Source organism: Ambystoma mexicanum, chromosome 5p (genome assembly GCF_040938575.1).
Source record: "Ambystoma mexicanum isolate Mex_15411 chromosome 5p, UKY_AmexF1_1, whole genome shotgun sequence".
Taxonomy (NCBI): domain Eukaryota; kingdom Metazoa; phylum Chordata; class Amphibia; order Caudata; family Ambystomatidae; genus Ambystoma; species Ambystoma mexicanum.
The window spans coordinates 237,656,539-237,669,853 of NC_090930.1; positions in this window are offsets into that span (position 1 = coordinate 237,656,539).

Below are 13,315 nucleotides of genomic sequence, written 5' to 3' on the forward strand. Positions count from 1 at the left end.
TTGGATATGATGATCTCACAGGCCCTAATTATTCAGGGCAAATATGGTAAATTCACTATTATCCCGGCGCTAACATACTTTAAGCAGAAAGTAACCCCAGTGTTACTCTATGGAGCTGAAACAAAGCCTTATATAGTAAGAAATATATGGCAGCGCTATGAGAGTAAATTCTGGAAACGAATTCTAGGTCTACCAAAATGTGTACCTATAGCTTGGATTAGGACTGAAATAGGGTTGATATCTCTATATGCGCGCTACACCTGGCAAATGATATCACTATTCAGGAAATGCATTTTAGCCTCTGGTAGACCTAAACTGTTAAACACGCTTGCCGATTATGTATTTACAACCAACGATCAGTTTATGATGAAATGGCGCCATATCACAATTGAAGCTCTTGCAGAAGCTGAACTCTCTCTAGACGATCTTATTATGAACCCAGGCAGAGTAAAAACTAAGATATTTATTCAAGATTGGTCTCGCACCGGAGAGACATGTATGAGTTATCTCGACTTCCCGAAAAACGCCTTCTTACATAAAAGGTGTGCTGTAGTGGAACCGTACCTACTCAGATCTCCGACGTATGAACACAGAAAGAAATTCATGAGATTGAGGTTTAACTTATATGAGACAAGAGATTTGGAAGCCAAACGCAAACTGATAACAAATGAGAGAAATGTATGCCGGTTCTGTAAGACTAATGATATACCGGAAACTTTATGCCATCTTCTCACAGAATGTGTAGCTCTTAAACAAAAACAGGAGCTATATTTTAAACCACTGCTATATGAATATACACAAATTACAACAGAATCCCTTTGGTGGCTAATTTATTGTGGACGTACAACCACTCTAAGGCTTGCTACTATTTCTTTCTTAAATGATCTAAGATTAGACGACAAGTAATCAGGAAGAAAGTTAAAATGAGGAAGAAAATCCGGATTGAAGAGAATAATGAGGAAATAGTTAGATGAGCACTCCTTGGTAAAGATGATGTTTATTAGGAAATTGATTAAAAGATGACCTACTATCCGCATATCTGAAATGTTAAGTACATATACACCAACAGATGTTGATTCTGCAGAGATGGGCATGACCTGACCAATCAGAACCTAAGAATTGAAAGGTTTTTGTAAAGAAACAAATTGTAAGGCAGCTTGGAGCAATTTTATTGGTTTTTAAAGTGAAGTGCTAAAGGGGCATGAGGTGTCTCTGACCTCTATTCCGTTGTGACTTAAGTGTAACTATTTCAAGTGTTTTTAATTTTAAAAACTATGTCAGCTCCCCTTTTCTTATTTTACTTATTTTACTTTATAAAATCCTTACGGCAGTGTTTGCAATGTTTACAATGTTTGATTAGATGACCCCTTCTAATGTATGGTCTAACGGTGATAGTCAATTTAACCCTATTGAATGTATGCAGGTATATGTGTACTTTTTTTTTTTTTTTTCTTTTTTAGAAATATGGAAATGTAGAATTGATAATATTGAAATATTGTAAAGCTGATTCAGTTCAGTTATAACAATAAAAAAAAAAAAAAAAGACTGTAAGTGTAACACCTAGCCAAGGTCTGTGAGGGACAGGGGCATGGGCCCATGCAGTGTGTGTGGTGAGTGTGGAAGTTTAACAAGGATCATGCCTCACAATGATTTGAGTCATTGCCATAGTGGCAGTGGGGATGTGCACAGTCTAGAAATATGCACACTCACCCATGGCACGCCGTGAGGCATGTTAGTAGTCATCTTGGATGTTCAATGTAGCCTGGAATCACGTATGTACATGTGTGAATGGAGAATCTATACCCTGCAGTGCATGAAGTGTAACTCGTGCTTCAGACACAAGCAAATGTCTAGTAGAGCAGAGTCACTGACATCACGTATGCAACTAACAAGATGGCATGTTGTGGTATCATGTAGCAGATGTTGGGTTGGTATGCCAGTGGGGAATGAGGACTGTCACACGGCCATGTTCAACTGATGTACAACACATGGGTTGTATCCACTCTCGAGTACACCGGACAGGAGTCAGTACACCACAACGTGGTTCACCCAGAGCAGTCATTCAAATGCAGCCAGATGCACAACACACACATACATCTTTGGTATGCTTCACTAGACATACTCAGGATGCACAATCTTGGTCACTCACCGGACATGACCTCATAATTGGCAGGCCTCCCATGCCTTGCACCTGCTCCATTAAAATGAATTGGCTCATAGTCTCTTCAAGCTGGTGAGCTCATCCTCCTCTGGTGACCCCCTGCCTCCTCCAGCTGCCATAGCAGAGGCAAGGTTGGCACCCAGCTTGGACTTGGTGTGATGAGTGAGGTCATTTAGTACTTGATTACCTGAGCAGCAGTGCACCTCTCAAACCCTAAGGCGTTTATCTGATCTGTGACATGCTGCCAATGCACCATACGATGAGTAGGTGAATTTGTGATCCCCGGTTGCAGATGCATGTCACAGTGGTGCTCGGTCACGTAGTCCATGGTGAGCATGAGTTCTTCATCATTGAAGTTCCTCTTCCTTAACATGTCAGCATCATGTGCCATGCCATGGACTTGAGGCTGTTCCTGCTATGCAGGCTTTGCCTTCTTGACATGTGGTGTTGGCCCTGTATGTCTCTGACCACTCTGGGCTCCAGATGCTGGACGACTAGCGGCCAAGGGGCATCAAATCACCTACTGGGGCTGGGACAGCTGCTTTAGCTGCACGTCCCTGGACCCTTGGGGCTGGGACAGCTGCTTCCGCTGCACAGCCCGGAACCTTGAGGTTGGGACAGCTGTTTCTGCTGCACTTCCCTGGACCCTTGGGGATGGGACAGCTACTTCCACTGCACGTCCCTGGACCCATGGGGATGGGACAGCTGCTTCCGATGCACGTCCCTGGACCTGGGGCTAGGACAGCTGCTTCCACTGCACGTCCCTGAGCCCGGCCACCTCTGCCACATTTTCCTCTTGGGGCCTTTCCACTCATGTTCCAGGTGTAAGTGAACAATGGAAGGCACGCCACACAATTTTCCTGGGCAATTAGAGTGAGGGGGCAGTGTATGTGATGGAACACTTACTTTTGTGGTCCAGCAAGGCTCAGAAGTACCACAGGTGACAAAAATACGGGATGCGTAATGCACAAAACCCCCAAAAAATGAATAATTCTGTACGCGAGACCTGGATAGCTTCCGTAAAAAGAAAAAGCATTACTTGCTACACAGTGGTGCCCAGCAACACTGAAAATGCATACGCGAACAATGTAAAGCTACAGTAAAGGTAAGAATAGAAGTACACGATACACTGGGGCACCCGGAGTAGGAAGAATACATACGCGACTCACCGTTAGCCTCTGAAAACACAAAAGTAGACGCACGTTTGTGCAGAGGCAAATCCCCCACCAAAAATAAGAAGTTCGTACAGTCCCTGAATTGAACGAATTGCATGGCGCCCCAAAATGTGCAGTATTCCACTCATCTGTTTACTCCCCATTGCACATATGGTCGGAGTTGCTTCTACGTGTACTTATGTATCCCTGAATCTGGTGTGCTCAACAACAGCGTGCAGCGTGAGGGCCTTTCCTCGGATTTCACGTGTCCACGCTAATTTTTTATGCACAAAGTCCTGTCACTCTATTTCTGGCTGCCCACGGATTAATACACAGAAGACCCATGCTCCTGCTTCTGATCCATTTTACCTGCCTCCTACAGCCCTGAGCTGCCTTCTACCTAGCCATCTGCTGCTGCCTGTCCAGTGTGTGTACCTGCTGCCCACCTGCACTGTGTTTTGAGTGTCTGCTGTCCAGCCATTGTCAGTGCTCCTGTCCTTGTCCCTGTGGCCACCTCAGCTGCTTCACCAGACTCCCACTGTGCCATACCACAACCACCACTCCACAGCCCAGCTCCAGGACCACCATGCCCAACCACACCTGCCTCAAGGGTTGCCATGTCTGCACCGTCATCTTCAGACCAGAGTGGCAACCCAATGGCAACGAGGCAGAGGGTTGTCAACTTCACTGCCAGGGAAGTTGACATCCTGTTGGAGAAGGTCCTGGAGAATTATGATGCCCTCTTCAACCCAGTGATGCAATGCGGCAAGGGAGGACATCAGCAGATGGCATGAGGTGGATGTCTGCATGCATGCCCCAGGCATTGCTCTACATGTGTGCATTGGACCATATGTATTGTGTGTTGTACTGCTGCCTATCAGACCGTGCACATTGTTTTGTTACTTGTGTCTGAGAGGTGGCTGTGTGACAAGTGTGACATTTGAGGTACTGTTGCCCGCGTCATGTGCATACATGATGTTAATGTGTGTGTGCCAAAGATGGGAATGTTTGACAGGCCATCACTCACGCCTGGATGCAACACGTTCATTTGGATTTCTGACATAGTCATGTAGAGAGATTACAGTTAATGAGACTCTGATGTGATTGCTCATCACACTGCTTGTGGCCTCTCTGTTGATGTGTGTGCTTGACATTTGTATGTGCTTGTTGCTGTGGCATGTGGACATGTGCAAATGCACACGATGTATGTGTGTGGAGCATACACAATTAATTGGTCATGACCGTGCCCCTTAAACTGATGTGGATGTCTGGAGTGATGGGCACACATGTATCTGCATGGATGTGGATTGCATGTCCATGTGTGTGGAGTATGATAGCATCTACACTGATGTTTCTGTTCTGTTCTGTGTCTCCTTTTCCACAGTTGCATCTAATGAAGAGGGTGGAAGCAGTGCTGTGAAGCATGACAGCAGTTTACTGCCCAGCCTTGCCCCCTTGAAAACACTTCTTCTGGGATTGATGTGGCCATGGCCGCGCCAGTGACATTGGGCAATGCTGCTTGGGCTAAGTTCAAGAAGGTGGGAGTGGACTCCTCAGCAGTGGGGAGCACAGTTGATGCCACACAAGGGCCATCCATGGCAGAAAACTCCCCAGAGTCAACCAGGTTGGCGGGAGGGAGTTGAGGAGGAGGCCGTTGAAGACCAGCCCATGGGTCAGGTGGGGGTGTTGAGGTGGACGTGCCTACTGCAGTCATGTCCCCAGGGCATGCGGCTGTGCAGGCCACCGTCGAGGTGCCTGTGCAAAATCTAGTCCCTGGGCCATCGGATGCAGCCATATGTGCCTGCTGGGATGTCTCCACTCAGACCCACCCCGCGGTGTCAACTGTGTCCACCCAGACCAACACCCCCTTACCATCTGGTGTTGCCATCCGGGACTATGTGATACCCCTGCAGAGCGGTGTGGCGAGGCCCATAGCTGTCATCCATGATGATGTGCAGGCTATACATAGTCTGCTTTCACATCATCACAGTGAGGTATGCTGCCTCATCACCTGGCTTGCAACATGCCTGATCCGTGTTGTGCTCCATAGGCTGTTCACTGACCCCCTCCTTGTCTTCCTCCTTCGTGTGCCAGTCATCCTCTGGGTGCCTTCCAGCCCAGATTTCACTAGGGCCCCCCTTTGCAACAGTCCCACCCACATTGCCCACTCTGGTGGAGCCATCATCCCTGCCCGTAGTTTGGAGTCCAAGGTTAATCAAAACTGAGGTGGTTACCGTGCCTACCCAGGCACTGAGAGGGTCACCGGCAATAGAGGGAAAGCAGGCACCCAGAAGCAGGGCACGGGCAGTACACCCCCTGAAATCGTCATCAACCCGGAAGTCGTACACACAAAGCAGGCAGCAGGCACTGTGGTAGCAGCTGGCAACCAGGGGGAGGCTACAATTCTCAGGGCACTACCCCCAAAAGGTGCAGGTGCGCAATGTAAAGATGGAGGCACACGTGGACCTGAGGGACAAGATTTCTTCCGTGTTCCAGAGATATGGACAGCAGATTGGAGCAGAGAGGCAGCACCCTCGGGAAGCGAGAATTGTGTTGGCCAGGGCTGGGATTGCACTGCTTCGGGCAAGGAGGCAGGCTGCCATCCTGGAGGCCACTTGCCAGGAAGCCGAGGTGATAGAGAAACAAATGCTGGAGACCCTGCAAACCTCCAGGCAAGAACGGAGGCCTGGCTGAGGAGTGAGGAGGTGACACAGGACTCTGCCCTTGGTAGAGAGCCTGAGTGAGATTGGCGAGGAGGAGTGGGACTAGCCCGCTGCCTGTGTACAAAGTTATTTAGGTGTAGGTTTCCTTTCTTTCTTTATTATTTTACCCCAACTTTTCAGACATTCCTTCAACGTTTTTACTGTATATAGTTCTTTAGGCTTAAGGAGTTCATGTTTGTTCATGTTTTACATGGACTAGTTTTACCTTCATTCAAATGTATGTACATATTTCTTCGATATACATCATTCTGTTTGTTAAATTCCACGCTTTGTGCAGTTCATTAGTGTGTCGGCCTGTTTGCTAGTTCTATTTTCAGCCAGTGCATCTCTACATTGCAAATCATGTGTCTTGTTGCGTGCATGCTTGTTTATTATTGTTTCAGGGATGGTTGCAAATGGCAGGATGCACATGTGCCTGACATGTGGTGGTGTGTCCATCAGACAAATGTGTGTGCACTGTATAGTAGGATTTGCATTTACCTGTGCTGCATCACTCTGTATTTGGCATCAGTGCGGTTGGGGTGGAGCGAGGTGGGCTCACTGTGGAAGCGTTCCATGTTCACGCTCATAGCACATTACTTTGTTATTGCTCTGTAAAACATATGCTGTGCATACATCTTCACCAGCAAGTGCAGTCACACAATGCCTTCTCTCATGTGTTGGTCAACTGAATTGGTCACTGGAATTCAGTAGTGTCACATATTTGATCTTCCTGAGTGGTGGCAAAAATCCACCAGTCTATCTGAGTCATGCTCTCTCTGACTGCCCTACCATCACCCATGCATGGACCTGTCATGTAAAAGATCCCTGGCAGGTATTTTGACAACCATATCACTCATGTTCAGGCTGTGACATGCCTGGCCATTGTTTGTGGATCTTGCAACAACCTTTCGTATGTTTGCTTCTGTCATGGGCACACATTCTGTCACTGTGCTTTGATGCCTTGGCAATGTGGCATGGGCAGCATGCACATGTTTTTGCACTCACTTGTCACATGTGTATGTTGGGGGCTGATTGGGGACTGGAAGGATGTGTGAGCAGATGTTTCACTCATGGATGGACCTCCGGTAATTCCAGTTGTTTGGATTTGTGTAATACATGTTGATGTTGCAATTCATGGTGCTGCCACACCACGGAGGTTCATGTGAGCAACAGACATGCATTGCAGTGGTAATATGTCAGACTGTCAGGGTGCTTCCTGTGGGGGGTGTCCAGTCTAGAGGGGGCTGCCTGTGGGTGGTGTCACTGTTGAGGGGGGCTGGCAGCGGTGTCCCATCTGGAGGGGGCTGCCTGTGGGGGGTGTCATAGGTGAGGGAGGCTGGGTGTGGTGTCCCATCTTGAGGGGACTGCCTGTGGGTGGTGTCACAGGTGAGGGGTGCTGGGGGATGGTGTCCCATCTGGAGTGGGCTGCATGTGGGGGGTGTCACAGGTGGAGGGCTGGTGTTGGTGTGTGGACTACAGTAGTTCCTGTGCAATAGGGGGATATGTGGACTTATGAAGGGGCACGTGATTTCGCTGGGGTATGGGCTGGGCTTGCGACGAAGGGCACGTAATTTCTCTGGAGCGCGGCCTGGGGTTGTGAGGTGAGGCACGAGGTTTTGCTGGGATGCATGCTGGCTTGCAAGAGAGGGCATGCGTTTTCTCTGGGTGCGGCCTGGGCTTGCGAGGGAAGGCACGCTTTTTTCTATGGGGTGCGGCCTTGGATTGTGAGTTGAGGCGTGCAATTTGTCTAGGGTACGGATTAGGCTTGCGAATAAGGGCACATGTTTTTTCTGGGGTGCGGCTTGGGATTGCGAGGTTAGGCGTGCGATTTCGGTTGGCTTGCTTTTTGGTGTTCGTTGGGGTGTGTTATAGGTGTTCCTCGTGCAGCTTGTTGTGATTTGCGCGACGCTCGTAATGCGACTTGGAATCCATGAATATGTGTGGCGTGCAATATTTTTTCTGTGCCACGGATCCTTCTCTGGCGCGCAGTCCTTGTAGCATTTCTTGCGCCGGATTCCATGAATGGGCCCATTGTGTTTCCATTACTCATCCTGCCTTAATATGTTGCTTGTCTGTTCGGATTTGGTGCTCTTTCCTATTATACAATGCATTCTTGAAGATTATGTATTGCATGCCTTCCCATGATGCAACCCTTCTTATCTGCAGTGCCTCAGTATGTCACTCATTTGCCTGGGCAACGTGCCTGGAATTCCTTCAATTAACCATTTTGAAGAATTGCTTTTGCCAAATTTCGTTTTAAGTGCTATTATCATTGTCTGTCACCCGAAGCCTGCCGCTGTATTTTGCTAAATTGTATTGAGCTTCGGGAGGGTCCACGCACACAGAAAACGTTCACGGAATTCTAAGCGTGCCGATGGAGTATTTTAAAAGCTCACTGCAAGAGTCGCCCATTTGTACCTGTTAGAACATTAACTTAAACAGAAAGAGGACTAATGGTACACTCACTCTTCCTCGAGCAAGTCGCTGCTCTTTCCCCTGCATCAAACTTCAGACTCTTGATAGCTTATTATTTTCTCTCTAACTGATGTTGCTGCATACGGTTATTAATGGTTCTTCAGATCCCATAAAGGTTTAGGCTTTTCGAGTTCTACCAGGGGCCTTTACAGCTGACTTACTATTAATATCAATCATCGTAATTATAGCTACAGATTTATTAAAAGTAAAATGTTTTTGCTTTACTGCAGTTTTTAAAAATAAGTACCTTCATTTTATTGACCAGCTGTCAGGCAGAATAGCTGAAATTTACAGTTCACGGAACATCTAATTCTCATGAAAAGGAAAGAGAATAAAAACAGTGCAGTGTTGCTCTGCCCTCTTGCCTATAGCAGGTTGGTAAATGTGCGTCCAGTTTGTGTTGCTGACAACTAGGAGAAATAACACAATAGCTGAGATCATTGTTACTTGGTACAAGTTCCTCTTGACATTTGGAGATGTCTGTTAACTTTTAAAAAGGGTTGGAAAACAACATGATTCGTTACATTTGTGCATGAATTACATGTATCTCATTCATGCTCTCAAACATGTTGATTTCCTATGCATGTGCATAGAAAACATGCACATAAATTGGCAAAAACGTCCACAGGGAATTTGGAGACAGATCTTTGGAAGTGGGATGTGGGAAGCCCTGTGAGGTGTTCGGGGATGTGCTATGGAACCTTTAACATCGTTCCTCTCTCTTGGGCTTGGCATACACGGGTAGACTGTTTACCTTGGCCCTCATTACGACCCTGGCGGAAAGTGACTGACCGGACCGCCACAGCGTAAATAGCGTTTCCGCCATTGCACGATGGAGCAAAGTGCGGCCCATTCCGACCCATCGGGCACGAGCACCACGGCATGGCGGAAGTGCAAAGTCCGCGATGGCGGAAATGACCCCAAAACGGCCCACACCGCCGCCGTACGGCGCCCTAGGTGCAATACCGCCACCCATCTTAGCGGACACCGCAGTGAGCGCCAACCGGAAAGTACGGTGACCGTAAATATACGGAAACGGAAGTAAAAACATGGGCCCGGAACGGGAAACATCCCGCCGTACACCTATAAAACCACAAAATCCACACAACCACTAAAAACACTACCCTGAGACACACCCCAACCCGTCATCCACCCTAGCGAAACCAAGAAAAATGGGAAAAGTAGCGAAGAAAGCGTGCGACCGCAAGCGGCAGGTCCACTTCTCCCGTGAGGAACTCACCGTGCTAACAGAGACCCTCCAGGACAATGCCGCCGCCGTCTTCTCCACGCAAATGACCAGGACGGCACTTGCGAACAAGAAGGCCATATGGGCTCTGGTGGCACAGCGGGTAAGTGCGGTGGGGACCGCACCCCGCAACCCACAGCAATGCAGAAAGCGATGGGACGACCTGCGGATACGCGTCCGTAGCATACTTTCTGCCAACCGCAACATTGCCACAGCCACCGGGGGAGGATCGGAATCACCCATCAAGTTGACCCCCTGGGAAGAAATCTGTGCCTCCACCATTGGAATCGAGAGTATAGAGGGAGTCGGAGGGATGGAGAAAGGAGTGCAGACATCCGAAGAATCAGGTAGGTGGCCCAAATAAAACAATGCCAAATCCACAATGTCCAATCATGTGAAGTACCATGTGTCCACATAGTGCAACAGAAACACATGGCCAGGAGGACGTCCACACACATTGGCCTGATAGCGCACTTTAAAACACACAATAAATACATAAATAATTAAAAACCCCAAAAACACCCACTACACGTGCAGCAGGCACACCCTAACTGCAGGCTGCCAAACAACTGCACCCTCACTCCACACACAAATGAAAGCACCTCCAAGGCCCCGACCCAAATCACCCTCAGGTACCACCCCAATGCATGTGATACAATGGCATTCCAATTCCCACAGACCCATTAATAACCCTCGCCCTCCTTTACTCCACCACAGGGTCCGATCCAAACGACTAGCTTCAGGACACCCCTACCAGCACACCTGCAAAGAGGGCCAAGACCAACGGCCAAAGACCCTCCACCTCAGCTGCACGCATCAAGACACGGCAGCAGCACAAATCAGGTGGCAGCACAGAGGAGGGAACATCAACAGGCACCCCAGCAGCCAGCATGCCCACAACAGCAGCACCACAGGTCCCCCCAATGGATGCCACAGAAGGCACTGCCTCTGGTGGCAGCAGCACCATAGGTGACACCCCATTGATGGCAGCATGCTCCGACACAGAAGACGGGGATGTCGAAGTCAGATCCATCCATGACCTGTCCCAATCCCCCTGTCTGTCCCATCCCGTACAACATGAGGATACCACGCAGGGGCACCCACAAGACGACGACTGGCCATCCCCCACAAGCCCTGTGGCAGGGCAACATGAGGCGAACAGCCACTCTGTGACACCACCGCAAATGGCCATGGCCCAGCAGAGGCAACAGTCCCTCGACCAGTTAATCGTGCAACAGCAGCAACTGGCCACGCTCCTCAAGGACCATGCCGATGAATGTGGGGGCACTAAGGCAGACATAGAAACATCAACTGAGACACTTAGGGCAGAAATGGAGAGAAGTACAGAGACACTAAGGGCACAAATGGAGAGTAGCACCGAGAGCCTGAGAGTCCAAATGGAGAGAAGCACCGAGAGCCTGAGGGGGGAACTGCATGCGACGTCCAAAGACGTATGTGCCGAACTTGCCGCAGTGCGCCGTGTGCTCACTGAGCTCTCACAAACCCTTAGGGACATGCATGGACGTGAGCAGGCAGAGACATCATCCGTTGCAAGTTCCGTCCAGGGCAGCCCCCAACGTAGATCTGGGAGGAACCTGCGCTCCACAGGCAGGGGTGCCCCTGATACCCGCAGAGGGGGCTTGCAATAGCGACAGCCCACTGACAATGAGCATCTTTGGACACTGGTGTTCGGGGGGGAGGTAGGAGGGTGGAGGGGGTGTGTTGGGCTCACTTGGGTGGCGGGTCGATAGGGTGTTCAACATGATATCACATATGCCATAAACAATGCACGATCAACCAATGAGATGTGTGGACAATGATCTTTGTGTACTAGGCCATCATAGGCGTACAGTCCATATTGTGCATGTACCAGACACATACAGTGCCACGAGTACCGTGTCCATGTATCAGCCACCAGGCGTGAGTGCTAGAAGCATGCATCAATGAGATGCTGACGAATGTCACGGCCCTCCTGTGCCTCGCAGACTCCTTGAGGTGCTGCCACATCCCCACCCTCATCATGACCATCCTCAGGTGCTTGCAGTTCTGCGTCAGGGGGCATGGGCACATTTCTACGTACGCACATGTTGTGGAGCATGACACATGCCATCACCATCTTTGCAACCTTCTCATGGCGGTACAGGAGTGCCCCGCCAGACCTGCTGAGGCAGCAGAAACGAGTCTTCAGTAGGCCGAATGCCTGTTCTATGACTACACGGGTACGTGAGTGGGCATGGTTGTAGTCCTCCTCATGCTGGTCCCGTGGGTTCCGGACTGGTGTGAGGAGCCATCTCTTCAGTGGATATCCAGCATCACCTGCATGTGGACGATAAACGTATAATGTGGAATGCCATTGCTACGTACGCACACACACGCCCCCCCCCTTCCTGCCAGGTCATTGCCGAATCACATACCCCACATCATCATGCATGAAATGAGACTCACCGAGTAGCCAGGATCTGTTCCCTGCGTGTCGCTCCATGTAGCGTGGTATAGTAGAGTTCCTCAAGACCATAGAATCATGGGTTGATCCAGGGAATCGGGCACAACAATGTGTAATGATCCTGTTGGAGTCACACACCATTTGTACATTCAGAGAATGAAATTGTTTTCGGTTGCGGTACTGGGCCTCCATGGCATGTGGGACGACCAATTCCACATGGGTGCAGTCGATGGCACCAAGGCAACCCGGTATGCCGGCAAGTGCATGGAATCCCACTTTTGTGTTCGTAATTTCCTGCTCCGAGCGTGGTAGAGAGATGTAGTCGTCTGCGTGCTGCAGGAGGGCATCGAGCACTTGCAATAGTGTCCGTGAGAACAGTGGCTGAGAAATGCCATGCAACTGTCCGACTGTGTGCTGGTAGGTGCCTGTGGCCAGGAAGTGGAGTACAGACACCACCTTCAGTAGGGGTGGGATGGCGGTTGGGCTATCTATCATGCTGACAAGGTCAGCCTGTGTCATGTCCACGATGGCGGCTATGGTGTCCCGGTCCAAACGGTAGAGGGTGTGGATCTGCTCATCAGTGAGGTTGAACGGATGTGGTCGGAGGCGTGGGATTGCGGGCTGCCTGCGTGGTGGTAGTGGCTGTGCTGGCGGCCCTTGCTGGCCCTGCCTTGCCCTCCTCCTCCTCCTGCGTCTCCTCCGTGCGGCCGGTTGAAGTTGGTGTTCGTCTTCTTCTTGGAGTTGGAGTACTTGCAGTGCTATCAGGTCCCCCAGGGCCAACATAGCTAGTCCTGCCGGTAGCATTTCGGAGTGGGTGTGGTTGTGGGAGGAGACTGGGTGTGCAATTTATGTGTTTTCAGGCTGTATGGCCTCCACCTGTGGTGATTCATTCCACCTGTGCAAGCTGCTCTCCCCTTTGGCCGAGCACGTCCCGCACACAACGCTGCAATTCGACGCATGGCATCTTGCTATTGCAATCATGTATTTGTACCCGATGGCCGTGTAACATTGGTTGATATGTTCATTCGGCTATGGTCCCATTGTTTCACATGCAATCTTTGCAGTCGCGAACAGACTTGTGAGGGGTCAGTGGAACGTAGTACTCGAGTAACGGTGGGCCCTCATGCATCA